Source organism: Leptonychotes weddellii, chromosome 1 (assembly GCF_054177405.1).
Source record: "Leptonychotes weddellii isolate Sample4059 chromosome 1, ASM5417740v2, whole genome shotgun sequence".
NCBI lineage: Eukaryota > Metazoa > Chordata > Mammalia > Carnivora > Phocidae > Leptonychotes > Leptonychotes weddellii.
Window position 1 is genome coordinate 168170407 of NC_138369.1, and position 14863 is coordinate 168185269.

The 14863-nt window shown below is 41.7% G+C and overlaps 1 protein-coding gene across 3 annotated transcripts in view; it reads right to left on the bottom strand.

Annotated features, from left to right (window-relative positions):
* The window catches only part of NRIP1 (nuclear receptor interacting protein 1), a 176230-nt gene extending 163635 nt beyond the window's left edge, over positions 1–12595 (bottom strand). Inside the window, exon 1 of one of the 3 annotated variants that reach the window (XR_014138734.1) lies at positions 11327–11356. The gene's annotated coding sequence lies outside the window, so the exon portion shown is untranslated. Of the gene's footprint in view, positions 1–11326; positions 11386–12333 lie in introns of those variants that run through there. The other 2 variants (XM_006735539.3, XM_081798796.1) reach the window with 2 other exon arrangements.
* Positions 12596–14863: the final 2268 nt, after the last annotated feature.

Sequence of the window (14863 nt, forward strand, 5' to 3'; positions counted from 1 at the left end):
GGGGCGCCTGGGTGGCTCAGTTGGTTAAGCGACTGCCTTCGGCTCAGGTCATGATCCTGGAGTCCCTGGATCGAGTCCCGCATCGGGCTCCCTGCTCGGCAAGGAGCCTGCTTCTGCCTCTGACCCTCCCCCCTCTCATGTGCTCTCTCTCTCTCTCATTCTCTCTGTCTCAAATAAATAAATAAAATCTTTAAAAAAATAAAATAAAAATAAATAAATAAATAAATAAATAATAACAAAGGGACTTCATATACTACTTAAGTCCTATAACTTAGTAGGGTTTGAATCATCAAATCATTCTTGATGGCCTCTAACTTTTAGATTACTGAACACCAAAATTAACTCTAGACATGAGATTTCAAAATGCCTCCATCTTCCCAACCAGTCAAACCCAATGTGATTAAATGTGTCAAGCTGGTGTTTTTTTTACCACTACTATAATACTTAGCTTCATTTCTGAAGCTAAAGAGACTATAAGGCTCTATAAAAATTGTTTCCTTAAAAAATAATTAAATGTTGCCCCCAAGGTTTTGGTAAATGTGTTTTCTAATATATTGTAGCTTGTGTATTTTTGAAGAAACCGAGCATTACAAAACAATTTTAAGTGCCAAGTAATTATAATGTTACCAACAGTTTCACTTTTTCCTTCATAGTTAATATACCTAGAAAGACGATGATAAATTTTAAGGAAGAAATATTAACCCTTTTAGAAGTCCTAATTTAAATAGTCTAAAGAAAAAAACTGTAGAACAGTAGCTACTATGAATTAGCTACAGATAATAATTAGCAGCTGTTATATATAAATACATAAAGACTCCATTTCTGGCCTCAAAAAGCCAGATTTTACCAATAATTGGGATTGGTACAGTTCATTTCAACAAATTTATAACAGCCCTCTGTGTGCCAGGCACCTACAGCACCAACAGTACACTGATGAATGAGCTCCTATTCATGGAGCTTACGGTCTACTGAGAAACACAAACATTAAACAAGTGTGATACTGCAATCAGGAGTACCGAGAACTGTGAGAGACAAATCTGATCTTGTTGGGAGGCTTGGGGACTGTAGTGAGCATGCACACCCTCTTGCCCACTGTCCCAGGAGTGAGAATATTCCGTCCCAATTTCCTTCCCCAAGGTTAAAATGTGGTCAGTCTGTGCTACCATTAGGTTTCTTCTCTTGCTCTCATTCTAGAGGGGTGGTGAATCTAGATGCACTTGGTTCTGAGCATTATCACCACTAGTCCACACAGTGCCTCTCATCTTGTTACTTTTTCACAGGAGAACACTGAAATGGGGGCCATAACCTTACCTGACAGACCCAACTACCTGCACTAATGATTTTAGAACATTACTCTTCAGTAACAACTAGAGCTGACCTGTGAGTATTTTGATCCCACTAGTCAACTCAAGGTACCTGGCTCTGTTAATCTACAAAGAGAAGTTTCCCTACTGATTTTTAAGTAGAACTCAAAATGTATATAACATATAGGAAAAAAGCTGCTACATGAATAGATGTGCACCACTACTGTAAAACTTGTTTTTAAATTCTCAGCCTAGAAAGTACATTCCAAATACTAGAATACATGAATCATAAGACTGTTCTGAAGACCATATCGCAGTCCCAGGAGAAGAAAATAGGCTACAAAAACAAGGGGGATGTAATTGGCCCTGTCTCACTCCACTTCTCATGGCTGTCTTTCTGGTTATCATAAGGTCAGCTTGGACTTTACTGCTGGATCCATCACCAAAGGTTAATAACTATTTCTTAACACCTGGTACATAGCCCTCTTGCTGAGACTGCCTTAATAAAACAAAGTGTGAAATAAATTAAGACTTGATTTCTTATCCTGGGTTTACCCAACTGCTAGCTGTATGAGTTTTAAAATTTACTGAAATTCTCAGGGGTTCAATTTCCTCCTCTGTAAAATGCAAACAAATGTTTTGGAAATTTTATTTTATTTTTTTCAAGTTTTTATTTAAATTCCAGTTAGTCAACATACAGTGTAATATTAGTTTCAGGGGTACAACACAGCGATTCCACACTTCCATACAACACCCAGTGCTCATCACAGCATTAACAACAATGACAATAATGTTGGAAGATAAGCAAGTAGTTTTACCTCGTTGCATCACAGGTATACCCTGGCAATAAAGGGGGGAAAATAAAAGGACAAGTGAGAAATTGGGAAAACAGGAAACAAAAAAGAGAAAGGAGGACCAAAAGAAAAAGGTGTATAAGTGATAAACGGTAGCATTTATTACTATTTGATTTATAGTTCATACCAACTACCTATCCTATGTGCTCTTCCATTAAGGAAGATGCCTCTATAAACCAACCTGTTGGAAAATGGGGAAGACAAGATACCTCTAGGACAAATATACTTAAACCTGGAGCATCCTTAGCTTTTATCAAATTCCCTTCCAATCTGAAAATCTAAGGATTCTATGAAATTACTTCAATTTGTGAAAGCTGAAGCAAAAAAAGCAAAAAAAAAAAAAAGGAAAAGGAAAATATGACGTTGATTTAGGTGAGTCAAGGATTACTAGGATAGGTAAGAGCAATGTTTTACTAACAAAGTAAACAATGCATTGCTTTGAGTTTTGCCTCAACAACACCCAACATCTGGATATTGGGAAAGAACCAGATGGTGAATACAAAATTTCTATCTTCAATCTCTGGCCTCATGGAGATTCAGTCTATTTCAATTAAATTTTTTAAAAAGTCATGGATGGGTTAGGGAAATAATATAAACACATACCTGAACTCTAGAAAGTTCACTTATACAGTTTCTTTCTTACTTGGCCAGATACAATATATTCTCTTAATAAAACATCATAGTATAACATTCCTTTGCAGCTTTTATAGAAACCCTTTTGTTTATCCAACATTTACTTGGCAATTCAAAATCCAAAGCACACTAGAAAATATTATGTATATGAGCCTTATTACTCATCCTTGTGTCTCAAATGTAGTTTTAGTTTGACTGTACCTTTTAATGTAGAGGGAACCAGTGGGCGTGATTCTTTTGGGTTCAAAATTCCATAAAGTTTAAATGAGGTAAGTAAAAAGAGGTAGAGAGGTTTATAACTACATTTCTCATGATCTCAACAAGAAAAGAGTATGTCTGATGTATACTTAAAAATATACTACATGCCACAAACCTCCCTAAATCAAAAATCTCTTCTCTGACCATAGTCTACTCCCAAAATGAAGCCAAATACTTATCTTTCTATTTCTGCTTCCTTCTGATACATTCACATATTATTAATTTCCTCTTCGTATCAAAGAGCCTAGTTTATTAGCATAATGTAGTCTTTAAAATAAAATTATTGTGGGTGAAGATAGGGCAATAAAACAAAATTCATGTCAAGAACGATTACAGTCAAGAATTTTAACTTTTCAACTAGGAAGAGCTATGGGTCTGAATTTGTGGCAACTGCTCCTTGAGGTAGACAAACATCACTAGCCTTGGGAATACCTGGATTAAGACCATGACAAGGTATTTTAATGAATTATATCAAGAAACATAGTTGCTTTCTCTGCCTCAAAGAACACTACAGTAATTCTGTGGTATACTTCACAAGGCTTAGCATTTGAGATGGAAAGGAGCTTGCATAGTTGCCGCTGGTGTCTACATTTTTCGGGCAAGCACAGGGAATGGGGCATCAGTTCTCTTGAGAATTAACATCAACTCCTGCAGAATTATCAACTGGAAACAGAGTGCCCTCCTCCTAAGACTGGTCTTGGAGAATCCAGGCTGGGTGGACTGGATGTGCTGCTTGAGTTCTGTGGCTACCAAGTTTGGGAGCAGGATTTTTGATGATGCTCTAAAAATCAAATAGGGACTGGTTTTCTCTTAAAAAGATGGCATATTCTCATGAAAAAGCAAATTATTATCAATGAAATTAGCTGCGTGACCTCAAGAATTTTTCAGACTAGAAGTAGAGAAAATGATAGCTTTATGCCACATGGAAACCGTAAAGCAGCCAGCTCAATGCCTGGCACAAAGCAGGTGCCCCCAAATCCTCTTCCTTTTCCTGATCTTTCTCCTAATAAAAAAGGAAAGTGCAAAAAAAAAAAAAAAAGGCAGCTTTTTTTATATTTCAAGTTTTTGCCCTATCATGTCTACTCCTTTTAAAACCATAGGTTTGAAATGTTTACTGTTTATGGACAACAGCATACATCGATATATAGAATCAGAATTCCAGAACTCAGAAATCAAACGAACCCCCTTGTTCTACAGTCTATTGATGTTACCCAGAGAGATAAAAGGACTTTCCCATTATCTGCAGCATACATTGTTTTATTTTGTACTTTTTAAAAGATTTTTGTTTATTTGAGAGAGAATGAGAGAGAGAGAGAAAGAGTATGAGAGGGGTTAGGGTAGAGGGAGAAGCAGACTCCCTGCTGAGCAGGGAGCCCGATGTGGGACTCCATCCTGGGATTCGAGGATCATGACCTGAGCTGAAGGCAGCCGCTTAACCAACTGAGCCACCCAGGTGCCCATACATTGTTTCAGTAGCAGATCCTAAGCTAGAAAAAGTATATGAGGGATAACAAAACAAATACTTAAAAATTTGTTTTTCAAAAATCAAACTTGAGCCTATATGACCCATTGTGCAAATACTCCTTTTACAGGAAAAAACTGAAACTGTGATTAATTCATTTTGAGGATGTTTCTCACAATATCCTATTTGGGAGGGTTTCATATGTTTTCTAGTACTTTTTCTTGGTGTTCTTCCCCTTCTTCTATCCTCCCTCCTTCCCTTAATTTGTTTCTTTTCTAGTGTATACATCCAGCACTCCGTTGTAGATTACCATAAATTCATAAATTCAAGAATCAAAAAAAAGTATCTAAGAAAGTATGCTTTTCAAAAACCAGTTACCATCCCTTAAAGATTTCCTATCTCTCAAATTCTGGAGAGATCCCTGAAGAGAGAAAACCCTTTTTTATCTTGAACTTCTAATTCTCAAATTTTGATTATGTTCTGTCACATGTCAGCTCTCTTATCTACGTTATGTCATTAAATCAACACAATTATAAGAGTATTCACATTTTAAGACTGCATATAAACATAATTTCCTAACTACTGCAATGCTAAATTATCATCTGACTTTTAAAAATGCAGTAACATATTTAAGATGTTCACATGTTATATATACAGTATGGGCAAATTCAACAATTAAAAGCATACAACTACAAAGAGAAGCTAGTGTAGCCACTATGTGATTTAAGCTTTCTCTTATCTATCTAAAGCTAATCACCTGATTTTTCACCTAGTATCCTCACATAGCTGGTACAGATAAAATAAAGCACCCCAATAACAACAGAAGCTCCTAACTCCTTAGTTCCTGATTTGTCCTCAATTCATTAGCAAATTACAGATTTGAAAATAAGTAGCCCTGACTGTCATTTAACAGGTGACTGAAAAAAGACTCTCTTAATTAGAAGTCCAAGGGCAAGAGACTCCATTCCACCAAAGCTCTGAAGCAACACCAACATCAGGTCAGTAAGAGTTGTCCTGGTCCTAGTGGTATCTTAAGCTGATGACTCAAGTTCCCAGCAGACTTCTAGTTTAATATTTCTTGAAACACTAGGCTTAGTCACAGAGTGACCTGGAATTTAAGGCAAACAAGGGTCTCTTCCTTTCATCCTTAAAGACATTTTTGCTAAATGACACAAAGTTGAAGAGGCAAGATGGGTTTTAATTTAGAATTTTTATTCCCTGAGGTATACCAAGTCAAAAAATTTCCTGGGAAGAGTGAAGCATGCTAGCTTTGAATTTCAAACACAACTATTAACCCTGTCAGAGAAGCAATTCTATTTCCAAATTTCTTAACAAAATGCCCCCCCATCCTCTTTATTAAAAGAGGAAGGAAAGATGGAAGGAAGGGAGGGAAAGAAAGGTGGGGAGGGGAGGAGAGAGGGGGGGAGGAGAGAGGGAGAGAGGAAGGGAAAGAGGGAAGGAGGGAAGGAGGGAGGGAGGGAGGGTGGAAGGGAGGGAGGAAGGATGGAAGGGAGGGAGGGAGGGAGGAAGGATGGATGGATGCATGGATGCATGGATGTCACAAGCATCCTCCTAGCCGAAGTTTCAACATATCCTGGAGTTATCCTTGAATTTATTTCAACCAAAAAACAATCCAGATGAATTATCCAAATCAGGTAATTATCCATAACATTATCTTCAAGAACAATCTATCGTAAAATCTGGTAAAGACATTAAGAAAAAGATCTTACTACTACTTAGTAAATACAGTGTAGTAGTCCTTTTTTTCATAACTGCATTTTTGAGTTGCCAGTCTCCTAATAAATTCTTTAATTCTACTTCTCATTATATTGCTCCTAGAGTTCTAGGCCAAATGTTATCCCTAGCATGGTTTAAGGTATTAATTTTAACAAAATGCTAATACAGTGGTAAAATGTATCAAGTTTCACTCTTTCTTGTTCTTCTCAATGTTCTAGGAACTTAAAAATAAATTACCTTGTTTCAGGTGTATTGATACCCTAAAATATCACAAGGTTTGTAATGCTTTATTTGTAATATTTGCAAGATAGTGCAGGAATCCATTTGAATTTCAAGGTTCATAATGCAGAGTATTACTATTACAATGACAACAGTTAGTATAGCATTATCTCAATAGCTGTATTTATTATGAAAAATTAAAACTGCCCTTCATAACTGTAGTAAAGTGAAAGGAAAGGTCTGTTCTAAATGACCTCTAATTTTCAGAATCCTAACTATTCAATATCCATCAAATTGAACATTAAATTTCAAGGAACAAAAAAACAGATGGGCATTTATACCATAGTTTGTGAAGAAACCCTGATAAGACTTCAGATGTCTCTTATTTGCAATTTTCCCCTGCCCTTGATAATGTACTTAAAGGAAACATTCTTCCTGTAATTATTTACATCAAGTTATCTTTATCAGCAATCCTATAAAAGAGGTCTCTAGTTCACCACCCAAACCTCAGCACTGTTTTCCACGTTCAGTAAGACCCTTAGAAAACACAAGATCTTAAAAGAATTAAGAAAAGGTGATCTAATATGAATTCATTTTCTTCCAAACTATAACTCCTGGTTCTATCCTGGTACCCAGTTTTGATCTTCCACCTTAGATTTAAGAGATATTCAAAAGCAAAGTGTGCACAGGCACAAAAAGGGGAATTTGTCATTTTCCCCCTCCAAACATCCACTATTTATAGAATATTTCTGCCCTCATAGGAGGGAATCCATTACCATCAGCAATTCATGTCCCTGCTTCAGCATCAGATGCAAACAGGATACGGAGACAAGATCTCTCTCCTCCATTTACTTTTTGTTCATTCCAACCTCGACATAATCCTCAGTTCCATTCCACTGGCCTGCTTCATCATCTGACACTCCTGATTTTTACCTTCTCAAGTCTTAGTGATCATCCTGAGGTTATATATTCTACAGAATGAGTTTGCTCATTATCCCCAGACAGCAACTTAAGGAAATGCATCTTGAACAATTCAATTCTCAGATTCAAGCGTATTATCCTGAAGTCCCTCCCCCTGCCCTATTCTGTTGAGAATGTTTGACTTTTCAATAGTAATCAATGTGCTTTTTGGTAATCAATACACTTTTTATTAAAAATATTTCCTCAGTTGGAAGACATGGGTACAGGGGCTTTGTTAAAAGAGCAAATGCTTCTTTCCCCAGTCTTCCCCCACAAAACAGCAAATCAGTATTAAAACAAAACAAAATGCACTCGGATGGTATATTAGCCCCATGACGGGGCATATGGAAAAAGCACAGGAGTAAAGGAACTGCACCCCACCACAGCCAAGAAGGGAAACTACAAATGAAGGCAATTTTCATGAAAGACCACATCCCAAAATGTAGAAGCTATTTATTTTAGAAAAGGGGGTGAGAGAGGACAGAGCAATACAGAGGTGTGTAGCACTGACAGATAAACTAGAATTCTTCTCTATTAACCTACACTCTAAAACCTAACTGTATCCGACAATCTAAAGTTTAAAAAACAAAACCGATCCTATCACAATTTAAGCTGAACAATACTTCCTTGATGAAAATTAGACGTTTTGAACTTATTTTGGCAGAATTATCTTTTAACCTGATACACAAAACTAGTATCGCTTTTCCAAAACAACACTTAAAATATGAGCTTTCAAGTTTCTTACAAACTGCAAGTCTTAAAATTAAAAGCCTCATCCCTTTAACATCATATATCCTAAGCCACTGATTCAAAATTACCTTCTGTATCACTGACGACTAGTATTGGTTTGCAATGAAATCTGTACAATTAATAATAACCTTCTTCCCTCTCGTCTTTCTAGAGAGCCAAGGATGACATATCTTCTTATCTCCCTACTTGTTCCATTAGATTGACGTATTTTGCCTCATCTGTCACCTTCCATAAAACTCTGCTTTCAGATATGAGTTAATTCATTTTTAGTTGTCCTCAATGTTCTAAAATAGTGATGTTTGACAGAATTAATACAGTGCTCTAGTTCTCTCTGTTCAACTGGTACTTAATTAAAGATCTTGGAGGCCATCTTTCTCTCAGGTTACACCATTTAAAGAAGGAACGTTACTTCCTCCAGACAATGTGATAAGCCACATGGCACTAAAGCGGCCATCCCCAGGTCTCCCATTTAACAGATTGCTTTACCATGTATAAACTACCGGCAAGACAGATTACCACTTTATTTCACACTGATTTATTTTTCACATCTCTGAACCCTAAGTCTACTTTGCCTACACTCTCTCTTGCCTTTTGAATCTCCAGAATTTCTGGAGTTTTAACACTCCTTTATTCTTTTATCATTGCTTCTGTTTGAAACGCACCTCAGAAAGTCCTAATGACGTTTAATCTGTAAGATTTCTTGAATCTCTGGTTAACAATGCAGAAAAGTCTTGAAGCAATCAGAGCGCAACCTTGGAGCACAAACTGAAAATTCCCTGTTTTAAATTCTTTTGAATTAATATCTTTTGGAGAACAGCCACTCCACTTGATATGTCATAATTTTCATTTCTAAAGGTAGCATGGATAATTTAAATTGGCACTTTCTATTTATTACACAAATAATTGTTCTCTTGGATGACCTTTTGAAAGCTAGCACTTCTCAATCATTTTCTGGCTATACTGGAGCCACAAGAGACATGTCAATTTAAGCAAACTTCAGGAGCAATAAACTAACAAACAGACTCTAGGTGGTGGTATAGGTTATTTTTTATCATGATGTTTTGCTCTTAAAACTGCAAGAGTCAGAAGAGCCTTTAGCCTCCTTTACAGACACTTCTTTATTACAAACTTACCATCTTTTCGGGTGTTTAAATTAGTAAAATCCAAGTTCTACAGAGTTTTGGAGACAAATTCAAGAAATGGATCTAAGTCAAGTTTTCCTGCAGACATTAAACCAGGGTTTCAATTGCTTCAAAAGCACTGCAGAGACCTCACTTTATGAGTAAAACTAACAATGAGCAGTCCTCTTTTTTTTTTTTTTTTTTTAATATGTATTTACTCTTAGGGCACTTTCAGGGGTAAGTATGGAAAGAGGTGCTTCCCCACCAGAGTGAATGAAGCGGGCTGGAGGAACAGTCAGTCCCACAGTCTGCAGAGGAGTAGCTGTTCCAATGACTGATTGTTCTTCTTTGTCTCTAGGAACTAATTCCAGACAGAGAAAAGTTACTACTGCTGATGAAGCCTTACTCTCTGAACCAGCTAAACCCACTCGACATTACCAAACCGCCAGGCAAAACCAAAGCAACTTATTTCTAAGTTGAAAAACATTTCAACATACTCCAGGCAGCAACCTACTTAGGTGCCTGGCAATTGAAGCACTATATTTGTTTAGAAGTTCCACTTATTTCAGTGTCTCTTCCACGAAGGCGGCAAACTGGTGGTTAAACAAAGAATAATCCATCAGGAAGATGCACCCATTTGCTAAACCTATGGTTCACTAATAAGCAGGTTCAATGTAATTCATAACTTTAAAGAATGAATTAACCCAAAGCCCTCTGCTTCACAGATCCCACCCTCCCAAATGTAAAGAGTATTCATCGTATATAACCCAACACTATTTTTACTTTGGACACCTAGACAGTCTTTCTTCCTCTAAAGACAGTTTTTCAGCCCCGCACAATCTCACAATTTAATCATTTACATTACCGGAGGCAAACTCCAACTTAGTTCCACTGACTGAGTGAAAAGCCCTTGTAGCTAGGAACGTCTTAATTTTTGTCCAAAATAAAATGTCCTATTAAGAAATTTAACGCAAAGTACTTGTCATTCTGTTCTTTTACTATCTTCAGAAACCAATTAAATCACTAATGAGATAGAAGGTAGAACCGCCTGTAATGCTTCAGAGATCAACATGTGTCACAGACTCCCAGCTTGTTTGCCTATGAGACACAGTTGATTCCTTTGTTCCTTCAGCCTGAACACCAACTCTCGGTTAAAAATTTGGAAACAACTTTGGAAAGGATGGGAGGGTTTGCAGACTACTTCCAGGGAAACCGTTCATAAAACAATATTCACTAGCAGTAAGGAGGACACAGATATAAGAGGAGAGAAAAGAAGCCTCCCAGGACCTCCACAGGGCTCACCCCAAATGTGAGCCCCGCTTCTGGCTCAGGAGTAAAGTGATGGTTGAGGCCTCGGGTCCAAAAAGCCTCGCCCTCGGGTCAGGGGGGTGCGGGGCGAGGACAAGGACCGACCGGTCAGGCCTGGGGGTCTGGTGGGGGCCCGGAGAGCCGTCCCCTTTTTCCTGTTCACTTTTCTTGACCCGGAATCCGGCGAGCACTGAGCAGGGACGCACCGGGCGAGAGGCGGGTAGCAGCGCCCGGCGCCGCCCAGGTCGCCCCGGGCACCGGGACCGAGAGCTGCGCGGCTAGAAGCGCCCGGCACTCCGAGCCGAGGGAGCAGACGAGCGGGGCGCGACCCGGGCCGGGCCACTCGTGCCTGGTCCGCCTCAGGGGACACACGGCGGCTGCCCCTCGGCCCAGGACCGCCACGGACCGGCCGGTGAGCCTGGAGCCAACTCCACAACTTGCCGGCCCGGCTGCCTGGGCCCCCCGACTTCCCGGGAAGATTCGGACCCGGCAGGAGGGATGGAATATCCCCGGAAACAATTCCTCCCCGCCGCCGAACCCACCCCGCCGTCCGCGTTCGCTCCCGCCGGCGGCCGCGCGGTCCCCGCCGCCCCGACGCCCCCGCGGCCCTGCCCGCCAACGCCGCCGCCGCCGCCGCCGCCGCCGCGGGCCGCGCTCCCGGGCCGTTTCCGGCGGCGCCCGCGGCCGCTCCCGGAGCCCCCGGCCGCGGCCGCCACTCACCCGAGGCCGCCGCGGCTCCGAGCCTCGGGCTCCGTCAGGCTCACTCCACGAAGGCGCCCCGCCGCCCCGTCCTCCCCCGGCGCCCCGGCGAGCTCTTCCCTCAGAGCAGCAGTGCTGCCAAGCAGAGTGGCGGCCGCGGGGCCACCGGCGGGCGTGCGCTGGCGGGCTGGAGGCTTGGGGCCGGGTCGTCCCTCCGCCTCGGCCGCCGCCTCCTCCTCCTCCTCCTCCACCGCCGCCGCCGCCGCCGCCGCCGCCTCCCGAGTTCGGGGCTCTGCTGCAATGTCTGCGAGGCTGACTTTGAGCGCCTCGCTCGCCGCCCGCCCGCAGCCGCGCTCCTCCCTCCGCCGCCGAGTCCGCCGCGGCCCAGTCCCTCCCCTCGCCGCTCCACGCCATTCAGCTCTTCAGCCAAGTTTCTTAACCCTTTTTTTCCCCTCCCTCCCATTGTCACCCGGGCAGGAGGAAGCCGCTCGGGTCCCCGCAGCTCGTGGGAGCTGAGGAGCCCCCCGCCCCGTTTTGTTGTTCTCCTCCTTGCCCGCCCTCCGGATGGCCGGGCGGGGGCTGCAGGGCCCAAAGGCGGCGGGAGGACCGCGTCGCCCGGGAGAGGTGGGTGCTCCACGCGCCCGAGCCGGCCCCCTCGGCTCCCGGCTCTGTCCAGTCGCCCCTGACCGCCGGAGGCGCCTGGACAGCTCCTCCCGGGCCCGGGGGCTTGTTCTCGTTACACAGGCCGAGGGCTCGCGTTTGGGACACAGCCTGGGGGCCGGGACGCCCAGGTCCCGCTTGGGTGCTAGCGCCTTGGCGTCCCCCTCCCATTTCACCCCACGACACGCGTGCCCTCGGCTCCTTCTCACCCAGCCCCAGCTTCCACCACCTTGTAATCTGTGTGTCCTGCTTTAATCTTGGGGGGCACGGGCACTAACTCCAGGTCACTTTGACCCCACGCCTTAGCACGTAGTAGGCACCCAGGAATAAATGCGGAGTGACTCGGAGAGGAAAACTGGGGAGGAGACCTGAGGAGTGCCCCGTTCAGCTGCTTGGACGGACGTAGGACCCAGGAGCAGGGTTTATCTTCAGCTGCTTTGTCACTGCGAAGTCTCCGGCGGAGTCTGTCAGCGAATCTACATCATCCCGGGAAGAATTTGACCCTACCAGACAAGGCAAAAAGAACAGGGCTGCCACTTCTTCGGCAGCTCTCCTCGGTTCAGTCTCCGAATAAGAAATAACAATTACATCACGAGGCCGGGGCGGCAGCGCTGTGGAGCCTCTTCGGTTTCCTGCAGCTTAATCTCGCTGAACCCGCCTCTAAACTGGGGGGGATATGGATTGGTGGCGAGAGAGAGTGGAGAGGGGAGAGAGTCCCTTCGAAACCATAATCCCCCCCTTGCATTTGCTGTTTTAAAATCTTACCCTCAATGCTCCCCCAAACATCTAACTAGAACTATTAACACCCCTTCAACACCTCCCCAGATGTCAGGTTTCTTTTTGACTCTAGCATCTAGCATTTAGTAACTCGCCATGAAAAAAAAATTACCAGGGGAAATGAGTGCCGTTGCTGAAATTGTTTTTTGCTTGGTAGAGAAACGCCAAAGTACAGCTTAGCCTCACCCTTAACTCAGAAATGGCATGCCTGTGTTAAAACACTTATTACACAAAACAAATGAGTGGATGAGGCACTCCATTCTTATATATAGGTTTTCATATCCTTAAGAATTCTATAACATTTGAAAATAAGAGTTGCTAGCGCACTTAAACAAAAACCAAAAAACCACTATCCTAGTCATGAAACAGTATTTATTCTATGCCTGTTATGTAATGACTGTATTGAACATTTAAAATTTCACTTCACCTTTAAAAATATGAAAGTTCTGTAATACCTTCAAATCTTAAAAGTGAAAGCAATGCTTAATATGCTTAATAAATCCACCACCTAGCCCAGTGCTGGGCACATTTAGGAATAGTTTGCTTAATGGTGATGGTGCATTTTAGAACAATTATTTTACATCACCTTAGTGATTCAACTGCGCAATCTGTTGCCATCTCATATTGTTTAAACTTCATATGATGGTTTATTGTGTTTATATACCACAGTTTGAAATCTGCTCAAGGCAACTTAGTAAAGTCTGCTGTTCTATAGTATATCATTTATACAGGATTGATGCAAAGCAAACTGTTCCAATTAAGTGATGATCAGCAGAATTGGAATCTGGTCCTTTAAAAGTCAAACTTCTTTAAAAAAAAAAAACTTTTAAGTGTTATACAAAGATTTTCTAAAATGAGTTATAATTTTTTTTTCCTTAAGCGGTTTATTGGACTTCATTTGGCTTTTTCTTGAAAAATCAGGGTTAGTTTTATTAAAAGTGTTTATTGTGGTAGGTTGTAGTGGATTTAACAAATACATCAAGTTTCTCTTCTATATCAGGCTTCTTCCCAGGTGTTGAGAGATGCTCCCAGGAGCATATATACATAAGTTATCAATGGCTGCACTGAAGGACTCTAGGATGCTAGGACTTAGTGGTTATTTCTGCCTTTTGTCGTTTCTCTCTTCCCCTTCACTAACTGACAATCTATTGTCCTTATTCTCTGTTGCCACAGCATGCCTGCCTCTAGTATTTTCCTCCTCTTCTGATTGGCAGCTTCTAGTCTGGTGCAGACTGGGAATCTAGATGACCTCACTTGTCACAATTCAGTACAGTAAAACTAAATAGATCCTATGTAAGAAACTGAGTGCTCACCAAGGAGTAAGACACATGAACCTCAAGGCATAGACTTTGGGACAGCTATCCAGACTACTCAAATGTTGCTTTGAAAAGCATTGTTTTTGCTCCTTAACTGGGTTTTGGATCATTGAGGCTTGTAGGTAAACAGCCTTCAAATAAGTGAGGTTACACAATTGACCCAGCCAGCAGAGTATTGGTCCTGCCCAACAACGCTAGTGTTAAAAAGTCTACAGCCATTTGTTAGATGACTTAACAGAGCTGCTCACCACTTACTAATCTATCTTCTCAACCCCACAAAAGTCCAATCACTGAAATCCTGAGCTCTTTTTGATAGTGCATTAGTGAAAGTAAATTACGTACCTTTTGTGGAATTCATTTTAATTGTGCTAATTCTGGTGGGGCTCTTTGGTTGTTGTTCTTTGTTTTTGAAAAATCAATGCCTAAGTTTCCTCGCTAAGAGAGTCATTGCAGTGATACTGGGTCTATATGTAATATAAGAATGCCTATTCAGTAATTTGTATTTTGAAGACAACTCTCATTTTAACCAATTGTGATGTGAAAAAGATACCCTTCAGTTTATATACTTAAACACAAAAGTATTTTCATAAACCCAGGGTTCCTATGGCATCAGACATTCATAGTTCAGGCTCAATATGATTATCCATCATCACTATTCCCAAAGAAGTAGTTTGGGAAAGGTGTGTTTATGAGGTGCTCCCTGAATCTCTGCTGTTAGTAGCATTTTTCCACACAATTTTGTGACTGTATCCCACTCTAATTGCAAGCACTGCTGGCGGAGGCAGGGTCCGTACCCCTCTGGTTC